The 27,080-nt window shown below is 37.5% G+C and overlaps 1 protein-coding gene across 4 annotated transcripts in view; it reads left to right on the forward strand.

The window, feature by feature from the left end:
* The window catches only part of REV3L (REV3 like, DNA directed polymerase zeta catalytic subunit), a 175,300-nt gene that overhangs the window by 12,645 nt on the left and 135,575 nt on the right, over window positions 1–27,080 (forward strand). The window contains exon 1 of one of the 4 annotated variants that reach the window (XM_018053063.1): window positions 10,693–10,761. The exons of the other annotated variants lie outside the window; for them this stretch is intronic. The gene's annotated coding sequence lies outside the window, so the exon portion shown is untranslated. Of the gene's footprint in view, window positions 1–10,692; window positions 10,762–27,080 lie in introns of those variants that run through there. 4 annotated transcript variants of the gene reach the window in all.

The following is a 27,080-nucleotide window of genomic DNA, read 5'->3' on the forward strand; positions in this document are numbered from 1 at the left end:
CAGAATGGTGTCACTCATAGTCTGGATATTGGTGCTAGAGTGATGGAGATCTATGTGTTTCCAGCAGATAGCCCTCAGATCATGTAGCCAGGACCGGAGTTGGTGTCGGAGGAGTTTCCTAACTGTGTGACCCACTAGGGGACCATTACTGCTAAAGTACACTATGCCTCTGTTGCTTGCTGACTCATTTTTCAGGAAACATTTGTCAGTGTACAGTGCCTTGTTCTTGAAAAAGTATAGTGTTTAAGCAGTTAATTTACCAATTCAGATAAATTTAGCTAATTTCTTATTCTCACTTGTTTTACACCATTCTGATCATCCCTCAGCATCATTCTTGGTCCCATTCACCCAGAAAATTTAATTAAACGCCCACTAAGTGCACAATAAGCTGTCATGAGGTGAGCTCAGATGGAGCAGTACTGTTGTCAGTACTGCCACTTTATCGTCCAAGTTTCATAAACTTATCTACCTGTCTCTTTCATTTTATGAACAGTATTCTATAAAAGCTGATAGCTACAATAGTTTTTTTTTTTAATGACCAACAGCTCACACCAGGCTGAATATATCTTGTGTACTACATTTTTTAAATGTCTTAGAAAGATAGTCCCAGTAAGAAAAACTATAATACAGAGGTGATTTCTGTGCCATAGTTTCCCACCAGCAATAATGAGACTTTTCCCATATTTTCACCAAGGTTATGGTCTCAGATATTTTGATCTTTATCAGTCTAATAGATAAAACATATGGATCTCAGTGTAGTTTTAATTTGCATTCTTTTATTATAAGTGAGATTGAGTGTCCTTCCATATATTTGAGAACCGTTTGTATTTCCTTTTCAGGATACTACTCGATTATCTTGTACCCACTTTTCTGTTGTGAGTCTTGGTCTTTTGATTGTTGATTCCAAGGAGCTCTTCATGTATTAGGAAAATTGGTCCCTATCTGTAAATTGAGTTACAAATATTTTTCCTAGTTTGTTCTTATGGTAAATACATTTTATTTTTTCATTTTATAAAGAAGTTTGTATCTTAAATGAGGCGTTTAGAACACATTTAGTTGAATCTTGTGTTAAGTTTTAGGTATGGGAATGGAAGAAAACTTAGAGAACTTAGCTTTCAAAACTCTGACTTAAAATGAACAGTTTCAGAAGGATCTTATCTTCAGTACACTTCTTTCTCTTGTAGGTTTGGTTCTATCATGATAACCGGTCCTTTTGACAGACTAGTCTAAGAAGTAGGATCATCCTTTGGAGGGTAATTTTTAGATGATTGAGTGTATAGCATAGGTGGAAAATATTTTGTGTTATTACTTAGAATAAATTGTTAATAATGTTGCTTTGAGTCTTGTCTAGTACAGTGTGTATGTTTTTGTGTGTGTAATGTGTACAGTATATACACACACATATATATAGTGGTAGTGTTTCAAGTAATGCTCTCATATAACCCTTTATCTCTTTAGCCAGCTTTTACCTAATCAACCGTATAGCTATCTGAGGGTGGCTACATTAGGCCAGCACTTTTCCAGTGGGCCACAAAGAAGAAAGACAAACAGACTGTGACCTTTTTTGAGAAAGCAAAATAATGCTGCTACCCATATCCTAATAATATCCTAGATTTTTTTTTTTCCTAGATTTTTAATAAGGTTGTAAGGAGCTAGGAAGAGAATAGCAGAGGCATCTATGATCTGTGCAGCATCTGACATTATGGAATACTTTGACTTCTTCCCTGGGGTTCTATATAAAAGTGAATTAGAAAACTGCAAGGCTGAAAGAGATTAGCGTGTTTTAAGTCATTTAATATAGTTTTTAAAAGTTTTTAAAATTGGCAAACCTTCTTCGTAATAGTTTTACCCAGGAGCATCAAAAAAGCAAAGCAAACAGGAACCCTTAAGTAATTTATAGTGGGAAATGGTAGAAAACCAGTTTTAGCCATGCTTTAGATACTTTTTAAGTTTTCAAAGTTGAGGTATTATTTAGGGTCTATAATATTTTCAGTATCTTTATAAGTGTTCTGTTGCAAAGTTTTCTGTTTATTTGATACCAAGTTGTTGCCCTACTATTTCCTTGATTAATTCTTTTTTTTTAAAAAACTCTAGTATTTCTGAGGTTAATACACCTCACACTGTGTACATTTAAAACAGCTATTTTTTTTCTCCTGAAAAGCTGGTATTAAGCTGATGGTACATCTTATAACAGATGACTTCCTGAAGAAAATGTGACATTTCATAATTGGTTTTCATTCTCTGCTTAATTTTAATCTAATAGGTCATGAAAGTTTCCCACTTTATTTTGTTCTCTGTTTTTTCCTTGCATCTCTATTTTAACTTTTGTACATTTTGATGTGTCATTTGGCACATAAAGCTTTATAACTGCTATGTCTTATATAACTACTTTTCAAACTAATTGTGGTGAAGAATCTCTTTTTTTCTGATAGTTATTTAAAATACATTAAAAGTAAGTACTAGAAAAATGAAATGAAAAAGAAAACCCAACAGGCAAAATACAAGCTCCCTGTTTTTCATGATTATTAAACAGGTATAGAATTCCCCTGTCAAACTACTATAAGAGTTTCTAGTTTCATACTTATCTTGTTGCAAACCTATAACAAACAGTTCATTCGTAGACTGCATTTGAATAGCATTATAAATAATTTTTTAAAATCAGTCTAAACTCTTTGGTTTCTGTTTTTTGCAGCATAGACTGTTTTATGTGTTTTATTAAAATGCATGATGCAGTAAGCATTTTAAAAAGCATATATATGAATTGTAGCTTTAATTACAAAATTTGGGAACAAATAAAAAATACTTTCTTTTATGTAATACAAGGAGTTTAGCTTATTTTAGATTTTTGTACTCTCGGCTTCCCAATTTTTAAGACTGTCTTATAAATGTTGAATGGTTTAAACTGTGTATCTTCTCTTTAAAAAATCTTTAGCATGTGTATTAAATTTAAACAGAGCAATTTAAACTGACCTCCATGTATTAACTTGGTGTGGAGCACCACACGACTGAGCAACTGAGCGCAAGCATGAGCACCACTGCTGATCTGTTTATCCCATACTGCGTATACCCCTTCTTGAGCTCCAGGATTGATTGATTGATTGATTGATTTTGATTCCCTTAAATATATTTTCAGGTACCATTTTTAATTACAGATTCATTTCTTTGGCAGCTTAAAATGTGCTTAATGTTTGTATAAGCCCCACGTTTATCAATCTGTGAACAAGAGGCTGTTTACCTGGTCCTGGTTGTTTGCAAGTTGACAGAGTGTGGGAAGTCCAATTGATTGTCTTCACTCTTGCTTATAAACTGATAGAATTGCCCTCCTGGTTATTCAGAGCTAGTAGTTGAGCATAACCCATTTAGATGAAAACATTCATTTTGTGTGCCCCTGCTGGACTGAGGCTTGTTTTCCCCCATTCTGACTGCACAGTCTCTGACATGTGGGAGCAGACTTACTCTGGGATAACTTGTAGTGCTTTCTGTCTGTCTGTCTGTCTGTCTGTCTTTACTCCAGAACATTATATGAAAGTCTCCAGGTTATGAAAGCCCTTAAAACTTCTGATGATTTTTCTCAGTGATGGAAGCTCCAGAATGAAGAGAGCGGTTCTCCAGTTTTGTTGATAGGGAAAGTTGTGTTTTCAGAATAGATGAAAAAAGAGAGGTATTAAGTGAGAAAACATAACCTTGGTATTGAGTGAGAAAATACAACCTAACTCATCTTAGAAAGTTTTTAGTAGGGGACCAGTTTCCATTTGAGTGGATTTTGTCTCCCAGGGAGAGAATAACGCAGCATATCTTAAATATTTTAGTGGAAAACTGGAAGAGTTATTTTGTATTCAATTGATTCTAAGATGTTTATCTCTCCTTCCCCATTTTTATAGCTCAGTAGGGGATGTAGCTTAAAATCAGTGGTTAAAGAAAGTCAAAGTGTTAGTTGCTCAGTCGTGTCCAACTTTTTGGGACCCCATGGACTGTATCCCACCAGGCTCCTCTGTCCATGGAATTCTCCAGGCAAGAATACTGGAGTGGGTTGTCATTTTCTTCTCCAGGAGATCTTCTTGACCGAGGGATCGAACCCAGGTCTCCTGCATTGCAGGCAGATTCTTTACCATCTGAGCCACCAGCTGTGCTGTGCTTAGTTGCTCAGACATGTCCTACTCTGCGATCCCCTGGACTGTAGCCTGCCAGGCTCCTCTGTCCGTGGGGATTCTCCAGGCAAGAATACTGGACTGGTTTGCCTTGCACTCCTCCGGGGGATCTTCCCAACCCAGGTTATTGAACCCAGGTCTCTCGTATTCGGATTCTTTCATTTGGTAAAGAATCAGGGAAGCTACCAATCAGTGGTGCGCCATATTTAATTGGAAGAATGTTCTTTCTTAGTCGTTTAAAAATTAATGGTGTCTTAAAATCTTTGGCATTTTAAGTGAAATATATTAATAGCTGTTTAGCTTAGTACCATTCTAAATTTAATCTCACTTAGTGTGAGTAAAGAATTAATAGTTTTTCTTTTTTTTTGGACTGTTTTGGTCTTGGGTTAACTCTAGCTTTATTCACCTGGAAATGATAGAAATAGAATGTCGTTGTGTAACTGAGCACCATTGCTTTTAGTAACAATGAATCATGGTTAGTAAAGTACATATATATGGGCTGGGAGGACTGTGAATAAACTGTAAATATTAATAGCAGTGGGAGACACCTGCTTTGGGCTTCTCTGGGTAATAACTCTTACAGTTGAGCAAGTTTATTCTGTGTCTGGGAATATTTGTCAATAGATGAAGATGGTGATTACTATTCAGTATTTCCAAGCTAACTTGAATACCACACCAGCCTTTGTGATTTCATTCCTTTTACTTAACCTGCCACCTGGAAGGCCAAAGGGAAAACTCCCTGAATTGGTGTGAAAACTCCTGCTGAAGAGTAACTGCCTGACACTACCTTGCTGGCATGTTGTTTCATGTTTTATATCCTGTCAAGTATACCTGGTATCTAAGTGGCCGTGTACCTCTCAATGTTGAGGAACATCAGGGGTGTTGTCCTTTATTTGGTGATTTTGTTTAACATTTTTTTGTTTTCAATATTTGCTAAGGGAATCTATATTTATTATTTAATATGAATTTTAATTATAAATATATAATAAAAGAATATCTATAATATGTACAAATTAAGGAATGTAAAAGAGACACAGATACAAAGAACAGACTTTTGGACTCTGGGAGAAGGGGAGGGTGGGATGATTTGAGAGAATAGCATTGAAAATGTATATTACCATAGGTGAAATAGATGAGCAGTCCAAGTTCCATTCATGAAACAGGGCACTCAAAAGCCGGTGCTCTGGGACAACCCTGAGGGATGGGATGGGAAGGGATGTGGGGGGTGATCGGGATGGGGGACACATGTACACCCATGGCTGATTCCTGTCAATGTATGGCAAAAACCACCACAATATTGTAATTAGCCTCCAATTAAAATAAGTAAATTAATTAAAAAATCTTTTTACTACTCAGAATAAGAAATAGAGTGTTACAAATATCTTTGAAGTCTCTGATTGCCTTCTCCTTTCCTATCTGTGTAATCATTTCCTTGTTTTTCTTTATAGTTTTACCTCATTTGTAAACATCTCTAAACAATATATTATTTGGCTTTTATCTTTTCAGAGTTATTTATGTGTATCTGTTCTTCTGTGACCCCCACTAACCCAACCTTATGTTATGAGTCCTCTGTGTTGTATTATACAGCTGTAATTCATTCATTTTTACTGCTGTATATTAGTGTGTTATATGCATATATCAGTTTTATTTATTCATTCTCTTATCTTTGGACATCGGAGTTGTTTCCTGGTTTTTTTAATCCTCAGTTGTTAGCAATGCCATTATGAAAACTGTTGCACATGCCTTCTAGTGCATGTGTGTGAGAATTTAGCATGTCTTCAAGTGCGTAGGTATAATAATTTATACTAAGGGTGGAGTTGCTTTGGCAGAATGTGCACATTCTCTGTTTTATTAGGTAGTGCCCATTGTTTTCCAGAGTGGTTCTATCACACTGTCTGCCCACCAGCAGTTTATTAGTGTTTCTGATGTCCCTCATCTTCACCAGTATTCACATTTGTCAAACTTCTCAAGTTTTAAACAGATCCTTACAGGTGTAAATGATCTCTTTCGTTGTGAGTTTGTATATTTTCTGTCGATAGTAAGGTTGAATTTTCCATACGTTTATCATCTTGATCTTTCAGATATTGAGAGGAGTGTTACAGTCTCCAACTTGTGGATTTGCCTGTTTCTCTTTCAGTTCTATCAGTTTTTGCTTCATGTATTTTGAAGTTTTTATTATGTCCTTGTATATTTAGAATTATTAGGTTTTCTTGGTGAAAAGACTTATTAATCCCTGATAGTGTTTCTTATTCTGTAAGTCTTCCTTGTCTGTTTATTAATATAGCCGTTTCAGCTTTCTTTTGATTATTTTGTAACATGGTATATCATGTTAAGAATTGTGAAGCACCTGAGATTTTGTCTTCTTGAAAGGTAACAAGTTAATTTGCCATAAGTTTCATAAATGCTGGCTATAGACAGTAGATTTCTGACTCTCCACTTTATTGACTATTATTAAGGAGCAACTACAGGTGGAAGGTGGTTGCAGGTCAGTTACAACCTGTAGTAGATTCAAAGACAGATACCATAACAGAGACCCATGGAGAATTGTCTCCTAACATAGCTTTGCCCATCCTTTTACTTTCAACCGACTTACGCTTTTATTTTTTAAATGGGTTTCTTACAGACAGTATATGTGTGCGTGCTAAGTTGCTTCTGCTGTTTCCGATTCTTTGCAACCCTATGGAGTGTAGCCCACCAGGCCCCGCTGTCTGTAGGATTCTCTAGGCAGGAATACTGGAGTGAGTTGCTATGCCCTCCTCCAGGGGATCTTTCCAACCCAGGGACTGAACTCAGGTCTCTTATGTCTCCCGCACTGGCAAGCGGGTTCTTTACCTCTGGTGCTACCTGAGAAGTTAGACAGTATACAGTTGGACTTATTTGTTTATCTAATCTGACAGTCTCTTTTAATTGATGTATTTAGGTTTATTATATTTAATGTAATTAATAATATGATTGAACTAAAATCTACCACTCTGCCAGCTATTTTCTGTTACTCTGTTTTTTGTGTTTTTCCTCTTTTGGATTACCTGGATATTTTTTACTATTCCCATCTATTGTAAATAGCTGCTTTCACCATGGTATATTTGCTCTGGTCAATGCCTTTTGACTTCTACCAGTTTAGTATTAAAAGATAAAGCAGGCTGGGCTACCATTTCAGCTGTCATGCTTCTTGATAGTGTCTTTTGTGTGTGTCCTTAGAAACACTGATTTTTATACCAGATGACATGTTATTTAATTTTGATATTTATCTGCTATTATCTGCTTATTTATTTGTACCTCTTTTTGAAATTAATTTAGTGGTAGTCTTAGGGTTTATAATATACATTTGTAACCAAGCAAGTTTTCCATTATATAATAGTATGTAAATTTATACACACACACACACACACACACACACACACACACACACACGCACACTATAAGAAGAGAAGGCAATGGCAACCCACTCCAGTACTCTTACCTGGAAAATCCCGTGGACAGAGGAGCCTGGTAGGCTGCAGTCCATGGAGTCGCGAAGAGTCAGACATGACTGAGTGACTTCCCTTTCACTTTTCACTTTCATGCATTGGAGATGGAAATGGCAACCCACTCCAGTGTTCTTGGCCTGGAGAATCCCAGGGACGGAGGAGCCTGGTAGGGGGTCTCACAGGGTCGGACATGACTGAAGTGACTTAGCAGCAGCATACTATAAGAATTTTAAAACTATTTACTCTAAATTCTTCCTGCTTATCCTTTGTGCATTTGTTGTCATGCAGACATATAACACTTTTATACATGTTAAAGTTATGGCCAATCTAGACAGCATATTAAAAAGCAGAGACATTACTTTGCTAACAAAGGTCCGTCTAGTCAAGGCTATGGTTTTTCCAGTAGTCATGTATGGATGTGAGAGTTGGACTATAAAGAAAGCTGAGCACCGAAGAATTGATGCTTTTGAACTGTGGTGTTGGAGAAGACTTTTGAGAGTCCTTTGGACTGCAAGGAGATCCAACCAGTCCATCCTAAAGGAGATTAGTCCTGGGTGTTCATTGTAAGGACTGATGTTGAAGCTGAAACTCTTAACACTTTGGCCACCTGATACGAAGAACTGTCTCATTGGAAAAGACCCTGATGCTGGGCAAGATTGAAGGCAGGAGGATAAGGGAACAACAAAGGATGAGATGGTTGGATGGCATCACCAACTCAATGGACATGAGTTTGAGTAGACTCCAGGAGTTGGTGATGGACAGGGAGGCCTGGCGTGCTGCAGTCCACGGGGTTGCAAAGAGTCAGACACCACTGAGCAACTGAACTGAACTGAATACATGTTATCAGAACTTAGTACATCTATTTTTGCCTCAGACAGTTATGTTTTAGAGAAATTACAAATAAGAAGTAGATGAGGTTTTATATTTACTTTCATTTATGTCATTTCTAGTGTTGATTTGTGTGGATAAAAGCTTTTTTCTGCTGTCATATTCCATCCACTTGAAAAGCTTCCTTTATAATTTACTATAGGGCAAATCTAGTGGTAATAAATTACTCAGTTTTTTTATTTTCTGAAAGAGAAAGTATTTTTCTCTTTTATTTTCCTTTATTTGTTTTGCTGAGTATGAAATTGTAGATTGCTTTTTTTCTTTTAGTACTTAAATATGTCAGTCTGGGGAATTCCCTGGCACTCAAGTGGGTAGGATTTGTTGCTTTCACTGCCAGGGCCTAGGTTTGATCCCTGGTTGGGGAACTAAGATCCCACAAGCTGCATGGTGCAGCAAAAAAAAGATGTGATTCTATTGTTAATTCTTTGATTCTCTGTATATTAAATGTTCTTTTTTTTTTTTTCGTCTTTTCAAGATTTTCTCTGACTTTGAATATAATGTGTCTTTCCTTTTGAAAATGCTGTGCCTCTTTGGTTTTCTTTGTGCTTCTTGGTTCTGTGGTTTATATCTTTTAGTTTGGAAAATTCTCAGTCATTGTCTTCTTTTCTTTGACCTGTTCTCTCTCTCTCTTCTGTTTGTGTGATTTCAATTATATGTATGTTAGATCATAAAATACTGTCTCGCAGCTCTAGTATGATTTGTTCTGGGATTTTTCTGTTTTTTTCCTATACTCTCCTCACCTCCCCATATGATGAGATTTATCTTTAGAGAAATTTCTTTAATGATAATAGTTGCTGTTGCTATTCCTTAAGTATATATCAATAAGTGAAGTTATGGTATAGAGGCATACGCTTTTTAGCATGTACTGAGATCTTTTAGATTATTAGTAAAAGATAAATTTGTAATTTTTTTACCCCAATTTAAACTAGTCTGATTAGATTCTGCAATATGGCCCAGAATTATTTAATTGTGAAGATGGAGTATAATGTAATAATCCAGTAACTTATGAAGTAAGATATGTTTTAGTTTTTATGTCAAAGTATATTCTGATTTTTCTGTTAATTACTTGAAGTTCATTGGATTTTCATTCTGAACTATGTTGCAGTTATAAGTTTACATACTTAATTTGGAATAACAAAATAGTACTAACATATTACCAGAATTTTTTTTACTCTCTTAGAACTGTGTGGAGTTACATACATATGAGGTACAGTATAAGTAAGATTCTAACATTATTTTATTGTTTTTGTAATCTGTTGTTTGAGAAAGTGGTTTGGAAGTGTAAATAGAATGCATTTTAAAGGAGAGATTTTTTAAGATCATTAAAAATCAATAAACCTATTAGTATAAATAAAATGAACTTAAAGCTTCTTGAAGGTGAAAGAGGAGAGTGAAAAAGCTGGCTTAAAACTCAACATTCAAAAAACTAAGATCATGGCATGCAGTCCAGTCACTTCATGGCATATAGATGGGGAAACAATGGAAACAATGAAAGACCTTTGTTTTCTTGGGCTCCAAAATCACAGACTGCAGCCATGAAATTAAAAGATACTTGGTTCTTGGAAGAAAAGCTGTGACAATCGTAGACAGCATATTAAAAAGCAGAGAGATTAATTTGCTGATAAAGGTTCGTCTAGTCAAACTGGTTTTTCCAGTAGTTCTGTATGGATGTGAGAGTTGGACCATGAAGAAGACTGAGAGCCAGAGAATTGGTGCTTCTGAACTGTGGTGCTGGAGAAGACTCTTGAGAATCCCTTGGACTGCAATGAGATCAAAGCAGTCAATCCTAAAGGAAATCAACCCTGAATATTCATTGGAATAGCTGATGCTATAGCTCCAATACTTTGGCCACCTGATGAAAAGAGCTGATGCAATGAAAAAGACGCTGTTGCTGGGAAAGATTGAAGGCAGGAGGAGAAGGGGATGACAGAGGATGAGATGGTTGGATGGCATCATCAATGGACATGAGTTTGACTAAACTCCAGGAGATGGTGAAGGACAGGGAAGCCTGGTTTGCTGCAGTCCATGGGGTTGCAAGGAGTCAGACATGACTGAGTGACAGAACAACAAAAAAACCCAAAAAAACTTGGGTATTTTTCAGAGTAAAAGTTTTTTGAGTGGATACAGATGCTTTGAATCATCGAAAGTGATAAATTAGACTTACCTAGGTTTTTTTTCTTTTAATAAGGAAGATGAATAAAAAGGAATGTTACCTCAGAGGAAAGCAAGATATGCTTCTCAGTTTTTCATCAATTGAGGTATGTCAGATTTAAACCCAGAGAAAGTCTTTGGATATGTCTGCTTCAAGTGTCTAAAAGTTTAATCATAATAAAACCTTGCATTTGTCATCTGAAGCTTAATAGTGTGGAATGGGTATTAGTATCTTTAAAAAAAACTTTTTTTGAGAAATAAACTGGCTTATTGTAAACATTTTTATGTGATCTCAGCTTTACCTAATATTTCTTTTCATTGATAAATTTTAACTTGTCACAGAGAGCAGAAGTGTTTTGTTTGACCCAGGTTCCAATAGTTGGCAGATTTTGAAATGTGGACATCTCTAAGTTTATATTGGAGAATAGCCACATAAAATGACAAGGAGTCAAATGCGTAAAGCATTTGCTTTTTTGGCAGAATGCCATAGTAGATACAGATTCTTTTTAAAAATTGAAGTAAACTTGATCATGGGAATTTCTTGCTTAGTATGTTAATTTCCCACTATAGCCCCACCAGATATTCAATAACAGAGTCAAGCTTTTGCTGACAACTGTGATTCTTTCTGGCTCTGCTTTTGCAGTTGTAAAACTTGAACACGGAAGTATTTTTCCTCTGATAAAGAACACTCTAAATCACTTAAATGCAATTGGAAACCTGATCCTACACATACATGTGTACACAGAGCAAGAAAAGTGAAAATGCGTGATGTTTTTTTATTCTAATTTTTTTTCAATAATTATTCTTTGATACTCCTACACTATACGAGTTTAATAAATATTTATTTTAAAAAAAGAATTACTTCTCTGCATGTTATGTTAATCAATCAGATGACAAATCCTTACATGTAGATTATGGACTTTCAAATCCAGTCTCTGTTCATTTCTATTGTTACTACTTTGATTGAGATCTATCTCATTATTTTTGCTGGGACCATCATAATAGCCTCTCACCTTGCCTTTAACTTAACTTCTTTTCACCTTCAGCCCTTATAATGTAACTAAAGTGATATTTCTTAAATCCAGATACCATCCAAATGTTGACACTGACAGTGGTACAGGAAAACAGGTGAAAAATTGCTGATAACCTAAATATTTAAAAATGAGGGATAGTTACACCTAAATGGTACCTATGGTCTGCTATGCAGTCATCAAAAACCTTTACTAAGAAAGAATAGAAGGGAGAAATACCCACTTTTATAACTAAAGTGAAGAAAATAGGCTTCAAAGTAGTTTGTATAGTATGATCCTTCTACTTAAAAATGTATATTAATATTGAGAAAAACAAATACACCAGAATGTGAACTCTTTATTTATCTCCAGCTGGTAGAATTGAGTAATGTTTTTCTCTTTGTGTTTTTTATGTCTTTTGAATAAAAGCACTTTTTTAATTAGGGGGGGAAATTAATAAACCCAAACAGATAAACTGTTCATATTCTGCTCTTAGAAGTCATCATTAAACTTCCCATATTCTACAGAGATATTTCCCCAAAAGTAGTCCATGGATATATAACTGCTTTATAATCACCTGGTATACTCATTAAAAGTAAATTTCTGGGGTCCACCCCCCAAGCATATGAAACTAAAACCTTTGGGGTTATCCTGGGAATATGTACTTATGGTGGGCTGCCATCTATGGGGTCGCACAGAGTCGGACACGACTGAAGCGACTTTGCAGCAGCACCAACAGCAGCAGTAAGAGCCATCTCTGATTTTTATTCTTTCTGAAGTTCTTAAGTTGGCCTGCAGTATAAAATAAAACTCTGGATGACACAGAACTTTCCCATATTTGACACCTGAGTGCCTTTCCAGCCTCACCTTCCTCCCCAAGCACTTTGCTCTTCAGTTTGAGCTGCTTGACCTTGTTCAGATGTGTATTTCATGGCTCTGCATTAGCTCTTACCTTGAGGAAATCAGGAGCTCTGGTGGTTCTGGGTGTGGAGTGCCTGGCATAATTTTGTCTCTCTTGGACTGTTTGATGACTGGAACGACCATGTCCATTCTGTGAGTCTATCATATTTTACAACTGTCCTAAAATAACACCTCCCTCGGGAAGCTCTCCTAACTTCAGTCCACCCAGAATTGATTGCCCCTTTGTGCCGTCATTGTGCTTTGTATCTCTCTTAGAGCAGTTATCATGTTGACATGTCTGACTTCCCAGTTCAAAGCATAGGTTTCATGAGGGTACAACAGTATGCTGTCAGTCTTTGTATCCTTAATGCTGTTGCCTAGACATCCAATAAAAATTAGTAGAAGAAACTGATGATGGAAGGATAAATTTTGTGCAATTCAGTGTGTAAGAGGTATCTAGAATAGTCAAATTCATAGAGAAAGAAGGTAGCAGTAGATTAGTGGTTACCAGGGACTGGGGGAAAATGGGGAATAGGAATTTGTTGTCTAATGGGTACAAGAGTTTCAGTTCGGGATGATGGGAAGAAGTTTCTGGAGATGGATGGTGGAAATGGTTACACAGCAGTGTGAATATACTTCATATTATTGACACTCAGAAAAGATTAAAGTGGTAAATTTTGTGTATATTGTGGCACCAAAAGGAAACAACGACAAGGAACCAAAAGGCCAAACAACCTCATGAAGCTAAAGGCCTTGACCAATTTACTTAGCTTTCTTCTCTGCTGTTCCTAATGTTGTTTAGTTTCATTGTGTTTTCTTTTGACGTGGTAAAACTTGATTTTAAAGATGTTAGAAATTAACTTGATGTACAGAGAAAGCCCATAGGGAAATCTGTAACAATAAATCAATAGAATTTATGAAGGGGGAAAAATAAAGGGGGCTGAACATAGCGTCTATCTTTCAAAAAATCGAGTATTAAAAGAAAATATTGTTATAATATTACAAATAGTGATTAAAATGGAAGTGGCTGCCACCTGCTACTAACCAGTATGTAGCTGTGAAATGGAAGCAGTATGGCGTTGTGGAATTTCAAACTTGGTAAGGTCAAAGGATCTTTTTTCCTCTGCTTGGAATTGTTTTCCTGCCAAAGTCCAGCATGATTGGCAGGTGACACACCGACTTCTTAAGTGATTTTTGTAGGGGATACATTTGAGCCCTTTGTAGCTCCATGAGAGATGGTTCTGTGTTCCTGTAAGAAAAGCACACGTGCTGTTGCATACTGTTGACCTGGAACTGTTGCAGACCCAGTTGTGTGTGTGTGTGCATGCGTACCTGTATGTTCCTTCCAGTAGAGTGGTTCTCTCAGATTCAGTTTGCAAAACTACTTCTCTGGGAGCAGTTCAGGAGGTAGATTTGGGGACTTTTCACCTAGAATGTCTGATGAAAGAGGCTTGAGATGCTTCTGACTTAGGTAGCCCTTAGAACATTATGTAAGAAATAATATTTTGATGAAACAGGGCATTTTGGCCTGGTCAAGGTCTCTTTTAGAAGTAAATTATTCTCATTATTGAAATGGTTAAAATGGAATAAGAAAGGCATATTAGTATTTCTCCTTATGACTCTATCATTCCTGGCAACTCCCTGTTCTTTTTTTGTCAAAGAACTTTACATCTGTTTGCTGACTTTTGCCATTGTCTGTCAGGTGTTGATAAATGTTGGTGAGTGACAGGTATGATGAAAGGAAAATATGTTCATTCCTCTATTCTTTTTCCTTAATCAGTTTTATTGAGGTGTAATTTAAACAGAATTGACCAACTTTAAGTACACGATGAACTGCAGCGTGCCAGGCTTCCCTGCAGTCCATCATATACTTAAAGTTGGTCAGTTTTGTTGGACACAATTTAGGGACCAAACAACAACAACAACAAAGTTTACAGTTAGGTAGGTTTTGACAAATACGTGTGGTCATGTAGCAGCCATCACCAGAATCATGATACAGAGGACATTTCTATCACCTTAAAAAGTTCCCGTGTGCCCCTTCAGTCAAACCTTCCCCTCCCCTCCAACAACCACTGATCTAAATTACTGTAGTTTTCCCTTTTCTAGAATTTCATATAAATGTATTCATACAGTATGTACTCATTTCTGTCTTCATCCACATTGTTGCATGTATCAACAATGCTTTCCTGTATATTGCTGAGTCATATTCGATTATATGGATCTGCCATTCACTAGGAGCTGGACATTTGGGGGTGGTTTCCAGTTTGGTCAATTATGAATAAAGCTGCTGTGAACACTCATGTACAAGTCTTTATGTGAAAATATATTTTCCATTTTCTTATAAATACTTAGGAGTGGGATTGTTGGGTCATAAATTTACTTCATAAGAAGCCACCAGAGTCCTTTCCAAAGTGTCTGTATCATTTTGCATTACCTCCAGCAGTGCATGGGAAGTCTAGTTTCTCCATACTCTCACCAGCATTTGGTTCTGGTTTAGTCTTTTTAAAATAGAGTTTTTTGTTTTGGGAGCATAACAATATCCCATTGTTTCAGTTTTCATTTCTAAAGACTAAGGATACTGAACATCTTTTAATGTGCTTATTTGCCATTGGCATGTCTTCTTCTTCTATTCAAATCTGTTGCCCATTAAAAATACTGTTTTCCTTCTGCTCTGGTCCTCCTGCCCTACTCCCTTTTTCTCTGTGTCCTTTGGACATCTGGCTTCTTAACACTTGTTTTTCGGTCAGTAAGTTGTGTCCTACTCTTTGCAATCCCATGAACGGCAACATACCAGGCTCCCCTGTTCTCCACTATCTCCTGGAGTTTGCTCAAGTTCATGTCCATTAAAACAGTGATGCTATCTATCTATCTCATCCTCTGCCACCTCTTCTCCTTTTGCCTTCAGTCTTCCCCAGCATCAGGGTCTTTTCCAGTGCGTTGGCGTTTTGCATCAGGTGGCCAAAGTGTTGAAGCTTTATCTTCAGCATCAGTCTTTCCAGTGAATATTCAGGACTGATTTTCTTTAGGATGGACTGGTTAGATCTCCTTGCAGTCTGAGAGACTCTCCAGAGTCTTCTCCAGCACCATAGTTCGAAAGCATCAGTTCTTCAGTGCTCAGCCTTCTTTATGATCCAACTCTCACATCCATACATAATTACTGGAAGAACCATAGCTTTGACTATATGGACCTGGACCTTTGTTGGCACAGTGATGTCTTTTCTTTTTAATATGCTGTCTAGCTCATTAGTATGCTTGTCATAGCTTTCCTCCCAAGGAGCAAGTATCTTTTAATTTCATGGCTATGGTCACTGTCCGCAGTCATTTTGGAACCCAAGAAAATAGTCTGTTACTGTTTACATTTTTTCCCCATCTGTTTGCCATGAAGCAGGAGGAGAAGGGGACGACAGAGGATGAGGTGGCTGGATGGCATTACTGACTTGATGGACATGAATCTGAGTGAACTCTTTGAGAGTTGGTGATGGACAGGAAGGCCTGGCGTGCTGCGATTCATGGGGTCGCAAAGAGTTGGATACGACTGAGCGACTGAACTGAACTGAACTCAGTGGGACTGGATGCCATGATCTTAGTTTTCTGAATGTTGAGTTTTAAGCCAGCTTTTTCACTCTCCTCTTTGACCCTCATCAAGAGACTCTTTAGTTCCTCTTCCTTCAAAATATTTTCATTTCTCTGTCTTCCTATTGTCACATTCTAGTCTGGGTTCTTCTTGTGTCATTCTTAGAGACAGCAGCTTCTATCTGTGCTCATTGTCTGTTATTGTCAAAAGAATTTGCCTGCATTGTGGGAAACCAGGGTTAGATCCCTGGGTTGGGAAGATCCCCTGGAGAAGGAAATGGCAACCCACTCCAGTATTCTTGCCTGGAGAATTCCATGGACAGTGGAGCCTGGCCAGCTACAGTCCATGGGATCACAGAGTTGGACATGACTGAGCAACTTTCATTCACTCGGTCTGGGTCTTTATTGCTTCATTCTTAAGAGGCAACAGCTTCTATATTTGCTCCTTATCTGTTATTGTCAAATTAATTGTCCAGATATACAGCTTTTCTCATTGTTTTCTCCTATCTGTCATCTAAATAGGTTGCTCTTATGTACTACTTTAAGTTTATATTTATCTTTTGTTTTTTTTTGGATTTGCATATAGTACTTATCCTCTAAACTGGGGACTCAGATGCCATCCATGTATTTGAGCCTACGTAAAGTTATCACATAGGTTACTCTGGTGGCTCAGAGGATAAAGCGTCTGCCTATGAAGATCCCCTGGAGAAGGAAATGGCAACCCACTCCAGTATTCTTGCCTGGAGAATCCTATGGACAGAGGAGCCTGGCAGGCTACAATCCACAGGGTCGCAGAGTCGGACACGACTGAGCGACTTCACACACACACACACACAAAGTTGTCACATAGGTTACTGATTTTCATTTTTTTTATGCTTATTACTCTTTTGCTTCATTTCACATAGTTTCTGCTGCTGTACTTCAAATTTATTAATTTTTAATTCTGACATTTCATTTCTGAATGAATTAATGATGCTAATAATTTATCCATTGTTTTTTTTCCTGCTCGGGGTAGATTCCTCAGAAGCATGTAGTGATACTGTTCTGGAAAGACTTGAGGGAGCCCCGCTACAGATCTACCCCACTCCTACTCTGCAACTTGCTTCTCTCTGGTGCTCTACCAGACAAATTCTAGCAACATCCTCAACCCAGGGGTAGTGCTGGGCTCCACCTAGGTTCCTTTGTCCCTCCGCCCCCTGGAAACTTACGGAGGGAGCTATGGGAAGGGGCTCATTTTATTTTCGCTTTTCGTGGGTTTACTCTCCTATACCAGCCCTTGTTCAGTGTCTGAAAACCAGTTTCATATATTTTTCTGTTTTTTAGTTTTTTTTGGTGAGAGGGTAAATCTGTTCCCTCTTACTCCATCTAGACTGGAAGCCCTGTCTATTCATTTGTTAGAGATTCAGCTCAACTCTTAGCACTTCTCCAAGATGTTCCATGATCCATTTTCTAGCTGGGAATCATTTAGTTGCAAAGAACAGAAGCCTTTTCAAAGAAGCTCTAATAAAAAGGAAATTTTATTATAATACAGAGAAATTTCTCAAGTCTTCATTGCATAGTACAAACAGGTCTTTTCTTCCTTTCTCTTCTCTGCACATCAGTTTCCTCAGCAGAGTTCTTTTCACTTGCCTTTGACTCTCCTTTGCCCAGGGTATGAGCTCTGACTTTAACTTACTATGACCTTTCAGCTCTAGTCCTTGTAATCAGATTGCCTATTTATGTAACTAGCCCTGAGGAGTCAGAAAATTAACATTCATCTTGCGTAAGCAGGGTTCAGTATGACATGACCATGATTAATATTAAATGAAAGTAAAAATTTTTAATTAATAAACATTTTAGAATAAGTATTTTGTGTGAGAACTACCAACCTATAAATTCTAACTGGGAAATTAATGCCTCAAATAATACTTATTAAATACAATGTTTACACTGAGGTAGCTCAGACATTTTGCTGATGTTTTTTGATTAATAAATACTGTGCTTCATCTAAAAACATTCACTGAGTATATATTATATACCAGACACTGTCCAAGGCACTAGTGATTCACAGAAGTTTATGCTTTAGTTAAAGGGTTGCAAACTACAGCCCTGAGAGCCAAATCCAGCCACCTTTTCATAAGCAGTGTTATTGGATCACAGCACCTCTCATTCATTTTGTATTATCTGTCGCTGTTTTTGTGCTTCAGCAGGCTCTGAGTAGTTGGAACAGAGACTCTGTGACTCAAAAAACCTAAAATTTTACTATTTGTCCTGTTATGGAAAAAGTTGCCAACCCTTGGCATAGGGTGATTGTATATATTTTTTAAATATAAAAAATTTGAAGTTTTAGATATAAAAAGTCTTTTTGTAGTGTCAGGACCTTGTTTAATCAGGGCTTAGACTTGGACCAAAATGAATGTTTATAAAGAGGTTAAATTACTTTCCCAAATTCCTAACATTAGATTAGAAGTTTCAGTTTCATTAATTAAGACCATAGGATTGTTTTGTCTCTTAATTAATTTCTTGTTAGATTGGAGATCCCGCAGATGAGGGCATCTAGGTTTACTGGTGATTCAGAACACATGTGGTGAGGTATTTGGCAAGAGGCTAAAGGCCAAGTGTTGCAACCACCCACATAACAGTCTTTTGCAAACCATCAAGTGCTTTCTGTAACTGTAGAAATAAAAACAAGATTTTTTTTTTCCCCTGCAGTATGTTAAATAAAACAAAGAAGTAATATACTTTGAGATGGTAGGCATAGTTAGAAACTAACTTGCTTTCAAATGTAGAAGTTAAACACAGAAGCTCAGGAAATACCGTCTGAGTCTAAATATGTTTGTGAGGTTAGTAATCTGTATGTAGTTCCTCTTGGTTCATGATGTCATTGTGAAAGTGTTAGTCCCTCAGTCATGTCCTCCTCTTTGCGACACCGCGCACTGTAGCTCGGCAGGCTCCTCTGTCCATGGGATTTTGGGATTTTTCAGGCAAGAATACTGGCGTGGGTTGCCATTCCCTTCTCCAGAGGGGATCTTCCCTACCCAGGGTTTGAACCTGGGTCCTCCCGCATTGCAAGCAGATTCTTTACTGTCTGAGCCACCAGGGAAGCCCCATGATGTCATTAGTTAAGGTAAAGAAGTCTTACACAGATTTGCATGAAACTATTCACTCTTCAAGTCTCTGCTACTATAAAAAGTATAGATGTTATTCATTTTTAACATGTGCCTATCTCTGAACTGTATCTCTTTTAATTAGATAGCCACTAATCTCAGAATCAAATGTTAGATTCTCCTTCTGCTCCACCAGAGATTCCCGCTGTAGAGAATCTTAAAGAAAAAGTAAAGTGTCCCAGTGATTTGGATAGTTTTCATAACTAAAATAACCATATATCCCTGTTTTCCTAGGATGTTCCTCATTTACCCTAACATAATTACTAACAGTTACCCCCCTTTATTGTCAAAAATCCTAGTTTGGATGGCGGTATGTGATCAAGCTCTTTGTTTATAATCATGTTGACCATTGAGCAACTGGACTTGCTTTAAAATTTAACATTTAACCAGCCTCAGCATTTATTCTTATCCTAATTCTCACAGAGGAGTTGGTGGATTGATGGCTGTAAAACGGTATAGTTATTAAAGTGAAACTTAGCTCATATGTATTTGTAGAGAGACTCATCTGATTGCAGGAACCTAGATTATGTCCGTTTCTACAGCTCAAAATTCTGTGAATCCCCACTGCTAACAGTGAACTTTTCTTACACTGTCTGGGGACTTTCTCAATCTCTCTTCAGTCTTTTCTTTCATATTTTTTCTTTCAGTTTCCCACCCATGAACCCCACATTTCAGCCCCACTTCTATAGTTTGATTTTCCCGAATATAGTCTTTTTTTCCCCCTGATTTCCATATCTCTCTTATGTTGTTCCCTTTAGTTTTTTCCTGCTCTGCAATTTCCAGTTTCCTTTTCCTCTGTCAAATTCCTACCCATTATTTAAAGTATAATGCAGATATTACTTTTATGAAGCCTTTTTTGTCACACCCCCATTCTAATTAACTTCTCTTTCCTCTGGGCTCCCTAAGCAGTTTGTTTCTATCTCTGTTATTTCTTATCATGTGACTTAGTGCCCCAACTCTGTCCCCAGGTCTTTAAAGGCAAGAGCATGTATTTGATTTATTTTAAAATCCACAATGCCTCTGCAAAGCCTTTTAGATACTAGTTGTTTGGTAAAAACGTACGATCAATTGTTGGTGTATTCCCCTAATTTTTTTGAAACAACTAGGCTAGAAAATATTTTTAAAAGAGATTTTCTTTGTGAGCTTTGTAAGGGTAACTTTAATATGCCAATTTCTGAATTTATTTAATATCATTAATTATTTTAATGTTTTTCTAAATTATAGTTGGTTTACAGTGTGTCTTAATTTCTGCTGTATAGCAAACTGATTCAGATATATATATATTCTTTTGTGTTATTGTTTATCACAGGTTATTGAATGTAGTTCCCTGTGCTATGTAGTAGGACTTTGTTGGTTATCTGTTCTGTATATACTTGTTTGTATCTGCTAACCCCAAACTCCCACTTTATCCCTCCCCTACTCCCTCCTTCGGCAACCACAAGCTTATTCTTTATGTCTGTGAGTTTGTTTAGTAGATCAACCCATTTGTGTCATATTTCAGATTCCACATATAAGTGATATCATAGGGTATTTGTCTTTTTCTTTCTTCACTTAATATGGTAATCTCTGGGTCCATTCATGTTGCTGCAATGACATAATTTCATTCTTTTTTATGGCCAAGTAGTGTTTCACTGTGTGTGTACGTGTGTGTGTATGCCTGAGTGTTCAGTTGTGTCCGACTCTTTGTGACCCCATGGACTGTATGTAGCTTGCCAGGCTCCTCTGTCCATGGAGTTCTCCAGACTAGAATACTGGAGTGGGTTACCATTCCCTTCTCCAGGACATCTTCCCAACCGAAGGACTGAGCCTGAATCTCCTGCACTGCAGGCAGATTCCTTACTGTCTGAGCCACCAGGGAAGCCCATGTGGGTTTCCCTGCATATACACACACAATGCATCATCATCCACTCATCTGTCATTTAGGTTGTTTCCACGTTTTAGCTATTTTGAATAGCACTATGCAGATAGGGGTGCATATATCTTTTTGAATTATAGTTTTGTCTGGAAATATGCCCAGGAGTGGGATTGCTGAATCATATGGCAACTCTATTTTTCGTCTCTTGAGGAACCTCCCAACTGTTTTCCATAGTGGCTGTACCAACTTACATTGCAGCCAACAGTGTAGGAAAAATCTTAAGTTCCCCAACCAGGCATTGAACCTGGACCCCAGCAGTTAAAGTGCCAAGTCCTAACCACTGGACTGCCAGGGACGTCCCAGATTTTGGGGAAGAGATCCAGGGTCACCTTGTATTGTGCCACCATAGACCTTCATCAGGAGGGGAAAGTGGTAGCATTTGATGGTACAGAAAAGTTCTCATCCTTCAGTCTGAATAACAAAGTTGATTGTGCTCTGAGAAGGAACTTAAAGATTATGGTTTGGAGAACTGCCTTTTATGATATGTTTTAAAGACAGATTGAACAACATCACTTATTATCAGAGAAATGCAAATCAAAACCACAATGAGGTACCACTTCACACCAGTCAGAATGGCTGTGATCCAAAAGTCTACAAGCAATAAATGCTGGAGAGGGTGTGGAGAAAAGGGAAGCCTCTTACACTGTTGGTGGGAATGCAAACTAGTACAGCCACTAAGGAGAACAGTGTGGAGATTCCTTAAAAAACTGGAAATAGAACTGTCATATGACCCAGCAATCCCAATGCTGGGCACACACATCAAGGAAACCAGAATTGAAAGAGACACGTGTACCCCAGTGTTCATCGCAGCACTGTTTATAATAGCCAGGACATGGAACCAACCTAGATGTCCATCAGCAGACGAATGGATAAGAAAGCTGTGGTACATATACACAATGGAATATTACTCAGCCATTAAAAAGAATACATTTGAATCAGTTCTAATGAGGTGGATGAAACTGGAGCCTATTCTACAGAGTGAAGTAAGTCAGAAAGAAAAACACCAATACAGTGTACTAACGCATATATATGGAATTTAGAAAGATGGTAATGATAACCCTGTATGCGAGACAGCAAGAGAGACACAGATGTATAGAACAGTCTTTTGGACTCTGTGGAAGAGGGTGAGGGTGGGATGATTTGGGAGGATGGCATTGAAACATGTATATTATCATATGTGAAACGAATCACCAGTCCAGGTTCAACGCATGATGCAGGATGCTCGGAACTAGTGCACTGGGATGACCCAGAGGGATGGGGTGGGGAGGGAGGTGGGAGAGGGGTTCAGGATGGGGAACACATGTACACCCATGGCGGATTCATGTCAGTGTATAGCAAAACCAATACAATATTGTAAGGTAAAAAATACATTTTCTAAATAGAAATGGATGATTTGACAGTTTTGAGAATAGATGTGGAAGGCTGATAATTGTCTGGAAATGCTAGAGTTAGAGTACTCCTTGGCAACTGATAAGATTAAATAGTAGACATCAGTGAACATATAAGCTATTCTCATTTAGGACAGAATGTAAGTTAGTAATACAGGAGATATTTGAGAAATGCTAGGTAAATTTACAATCAGCATTAGCAGAAGTAAAGATTAGGAAGAAGTATGGGTTATCAAGAAACATCAGTGTTTACTGTGAATGGGTACTTCCTTTTAATCACTAAATTTATTTGATAAAAAATACAGCCCCTGAGTTGTTGTCATTGTTTTTTTAGCTTATTTGAAGTGGTACTTTGATAAAGTTAAAAGAACATCAGACTAAGAATCAAGAACTTAGAGTTCTTCAGGTTCTGAGGTCCTTGGACTTCTCAGCCAGTTGAATGTGTGACTTTAGGCACCTTGAATCTCTCGTTTCATATATTAAATGGGTAAACAAACTGAGAAATACTGAGAAATACAGGGAGTTACTATGGAGCAATAAAAAGGAATTGGCTACTGATACATGTGATATTGTCAATGAATATCAAAATCACTGCTGAGCAAAAGAACTCAAGCACAAAAGAGATACGTACAGTGTGATTTCACTTTTATGAAGTGCTAGACAAAACTATTGTGAAAAATTAGAACACTGATTTCCTCAGAGGACATGGGGATTGACTGAAAAGTGGCACAGGGGAATTTTGGGGTTGATGAAAATGGGAAATGTTCCATAACTTCATGGAGATACACATATTTGTCAAAATTAAGTTCCAGTATTTGTGTCTTGCACCAAATGGAAATTTTATGACTCTTCCCCTGCTCCTCCCAGAAAATAAGTTAACAAATACTGAATTCTTGTTAGGAGGTATGTCTTTCTCAGTTGAAATGTTTAGTGATTCTGAAACTACTTTTTACATTTTCTGAGTCTTTGAATTCAGGTAAATATATTTAGGAAAATGGGAGCCAGGTTTCTGTTAGACAAGAGAGAAACATGGAAATGGGGGGACACCTAGAATGTCTCTCGGGGTATCAGTTTGGAATTAGGGGTGTCAGTGTGAACTCAGCTTTTATAAGAGTTTAGATAAGTAGGTCGTAGATAGGAGAGAGAGGAGGGGGCAAAGAGAAAGACAAATATAGCGGGGTGTATAAATATATAAATTCCCTAGCTCTGTCTGCTTAGAGGTTCTGCAATTAATGACACCCTCATAGCAATAGCAATGAACATACTTACTCCCAGATCTTGATTTCCAAAGAAGATTCTCACTAAATGAACCTTTGAGAGATAGTTGATTCCATGGCAGGGGCAGAGAATGTACAAGATGAGCCTGGAATATATTACTGTTCCAGAAACATTATGTGGTGTTAAGTAATGATGGGAACATATCAGAAGGACATAAGAATTCTGGTTTTCACTCAGACATGAAGTTGTCATTTTTGTACTCACAAGGACAAAGTTGAACAAACTCAAAATCAACATCTCTGCTTACCAATACCCTGAAAACTGGAGAGACAGACAAATACGGCGAATCCCAGCTTCCCAGGGGCAGAAGCTGATGGAGCCAGGAACTGGTAGGAAAACTTAAACTGTGACTGATGAACTTCCAGAAGCCGAGTGCAGATGAGCTTGAGAGTTAAACATTCCCAGGGGCTCAGTTTTAGGGAAGGGGGTCTCACACTTCTATGGAGTTTTTCTTCCTCGAGCTCTGTCAGGTTCTCACAGTGAAGAATATGGGAGGAGTGAGTCCTTTTATGCCTCCAACAGGGCAGGGAAGTAGAAACCATTTTGAAACAGGCTGCTGCTGCTGCTGCTAGGTCACTTCAGTCGTGTCCAACTCTTTGTGACCCCATAGATGGCAGCCCACCAGGCTTCCCTGTCCCTGGGATTCTCCAGGTAAGAACACTGGAGTGGGTTGCCATTTCCGTCTCCAATGCATGAAAGGGAAAAGGGAAAGTGAAGTCGCTCAGTCGTGTCCGACTCCTAGCGACCCCATGGACTGCAGCCCACCAGGCTCCTCTGTCCATGGGATTTTCCAGGCAAGAGTACTGGAGTGGGTTGCCATTGCCTTTGAGACAGGTTCCCCCCTGCCCAGAGAGGGAAACTACTAGAGCCTAACCAGCCTGGGGAAAGGGAAATACCCAACTTTAGCTCTGTCCAGTCTTATTGCCTCATCGCAGAGGGGAAAAAGGCTGAGAGGCATTTGCGAAGGCCACAGCCAGGCACACAGGGCCACTTGAAAACTCAAACTTAACCATTGGATTAGAGAATACTTTTCAACTCACTCTTTTTATCTTACCAGCACCTCAGTGGGGCTCCTGTATAGTAACAAGATTACAGATGGAAAAACTACAAGGCTTGCACTTTAAAAGGAGTTTCTAGGGAAACTCAAAAGATGATAGGAAAGACAAAAATAAGGACCTTAGAGGAAATTTTAGCCTCTGATACTTGTAACTACAGTGAACACAGCTTAACTACTAGTAAAATATGGCACAGATTTTGGAATTTGTCAGACTGGAAATTTAAAATTAAACTGATTGATATACTAAGAGATCTAATTAGAAAAGTGGATAGCATGTAAAAACGGATGGGTAATGTAAATAGAGAGATAGAAACTCTTAAAGAAACAAAGGGAAATAATGGAAATCAAAAACATTGTAATAGAAGTGAAGAATGCCTTTGATAGACTCCTCAGAAGGAAAATAGAGGAAGGAGCAAAGGAAATATTTGAAGTAATAATGGTGAGAATTTTTCAAAATTAATGACACCAAATCACCAGTCCAGGAAGATTAGAAGACACCAAATATGATAAATAGCAAATTTACACTTGCTCATATCATTTTCAAATTGCTAAGAGTTATATTGGACTTCTTTTCATAAACCATGCAAGCAAGAAGAGAGTGAAGTGAAATGTTTAGAAAGGAAGAGCATTAAAGAAGGACAAGTGAAGGTAAAATAAAATCTTCTGTTTTCTTATTTTTAATTGACATAGTAGGTAACTGTTCAAAATAATAATAGAAGCAGCATAGTGGGTAATTACAGATTTTGGAGAAGGGACATGAACGATAGCGATGTTATAAGGGAAAAGAGGGAGGAATTTGGAATACCATTATTGAAAACTTGGAAAACTATTATATAAAGCACTATCCGTGAAGTGCATCTGTAGAGTTATTTGATGGTTGGTGTAGGTTATGTTAAAATGTATAACACAAACTCTAGTTGTTGTTCAGGCACTAAGTTGTGTCTGACACTTTGTGACACCATGAACTGTAGCACTCTTAAGTTTGCGGCTCCATGAACTATAGCCCACCAAGCTCCTCTCCCTGGAATTTTCCAGGCAAAAATACTTGAGTGGGTTGCCATTTCCTACTCCAGGAGATCATCTTAACTCAGGGACCAAATCCACATGTCTTGCACCTTCTGCATTGGCAGGCAGATTCTTTACCACTAGTGCCACCTGGGAAGCCTTAGACATTTCACGTAAATGGAATCATACAGTATGTGATTTTTGTGTGTCTGACTTCTTTAATTTAGCAAAAGATTTTCAAGGTTCATCCATGTTGTACCATTTATCAGTATTTCGTTCCTTTTTATGGCCAAATAAATATCCCATTGTGTGTGTTCCACGTTGCATTTATTCATTCGTCAAATGATTAACATTTGGGTTATTACTACCTTTTGGCTATTACGAATAATACTGCTAGGAGCATTTATGTGCATGTTTTTGTGTGGATATTTATTTGTATTTATCTTGAGCATGTATGTAGGAGTAGAATTGCTAGTGATGTGATAATCCTGTTTAACCTTTTGAAGAACTGCCTGACTACTTTCCACATCAACCACACTGTTTAACATTTCCATCAGCAGTATGTTGAGGTTTCCAGTTTCTCCGTAACATTTGTTATTGTCTGACTTTTTGATTATAGCTGTTCTAGTGGGTCTAAAGTAATATTTAATTATGGTTTTGATTTGTATTTCACTAGTGGCTACTAAGGTTGAGCGTCTTCTCTTGTACTTATTGGCCATTTTTACGGTTTCTTTGGGAAATGTCTATTCAGATCTTTTGCCTCTTTGAAAATTGGGTTATTTGTCTTTTAATTGTTGAGATGCAAGACTGTTTATTCTAGATACAAGTCCCAAATACTTTCTCTTATTCCTTAAGTTGTCTTTTTACTTTCTTGTAGACAAGTAAAACTTTATGGTCCTTGAGTGTTTAGCTACCATAAAGTATGCTTGAGAAATATACTAGATTTGCATAATCTCATTATTTGTAACATTTTAGTTATGTGCCTTGGAAAGAAAATTCAGGCATTTATATACAAAGTTGACTGGACAATAAGTTTATTTTGATTAGCTATTAATACTGCTTTAAATCATCTGAGTTAAATTTTCAGATTGTAAATTGGATAATTAATTTTACTTCAAGACCTTGGATTACTTACCTTTCAGTTGAAATACTGT

This window comes from Capra hircus, chromosome 9, assembly GCF_001704415.2.
Source record: "Capra hircus breed San Clemente chromosome 9, ASM170441v1, whole genome shotgun sequence".
Lineage (NCBI taxonomy): Eukaryota > Metazoa > Chordata > Mammalia > Artiodactyla > Bovidae > Capra > Capra hircus.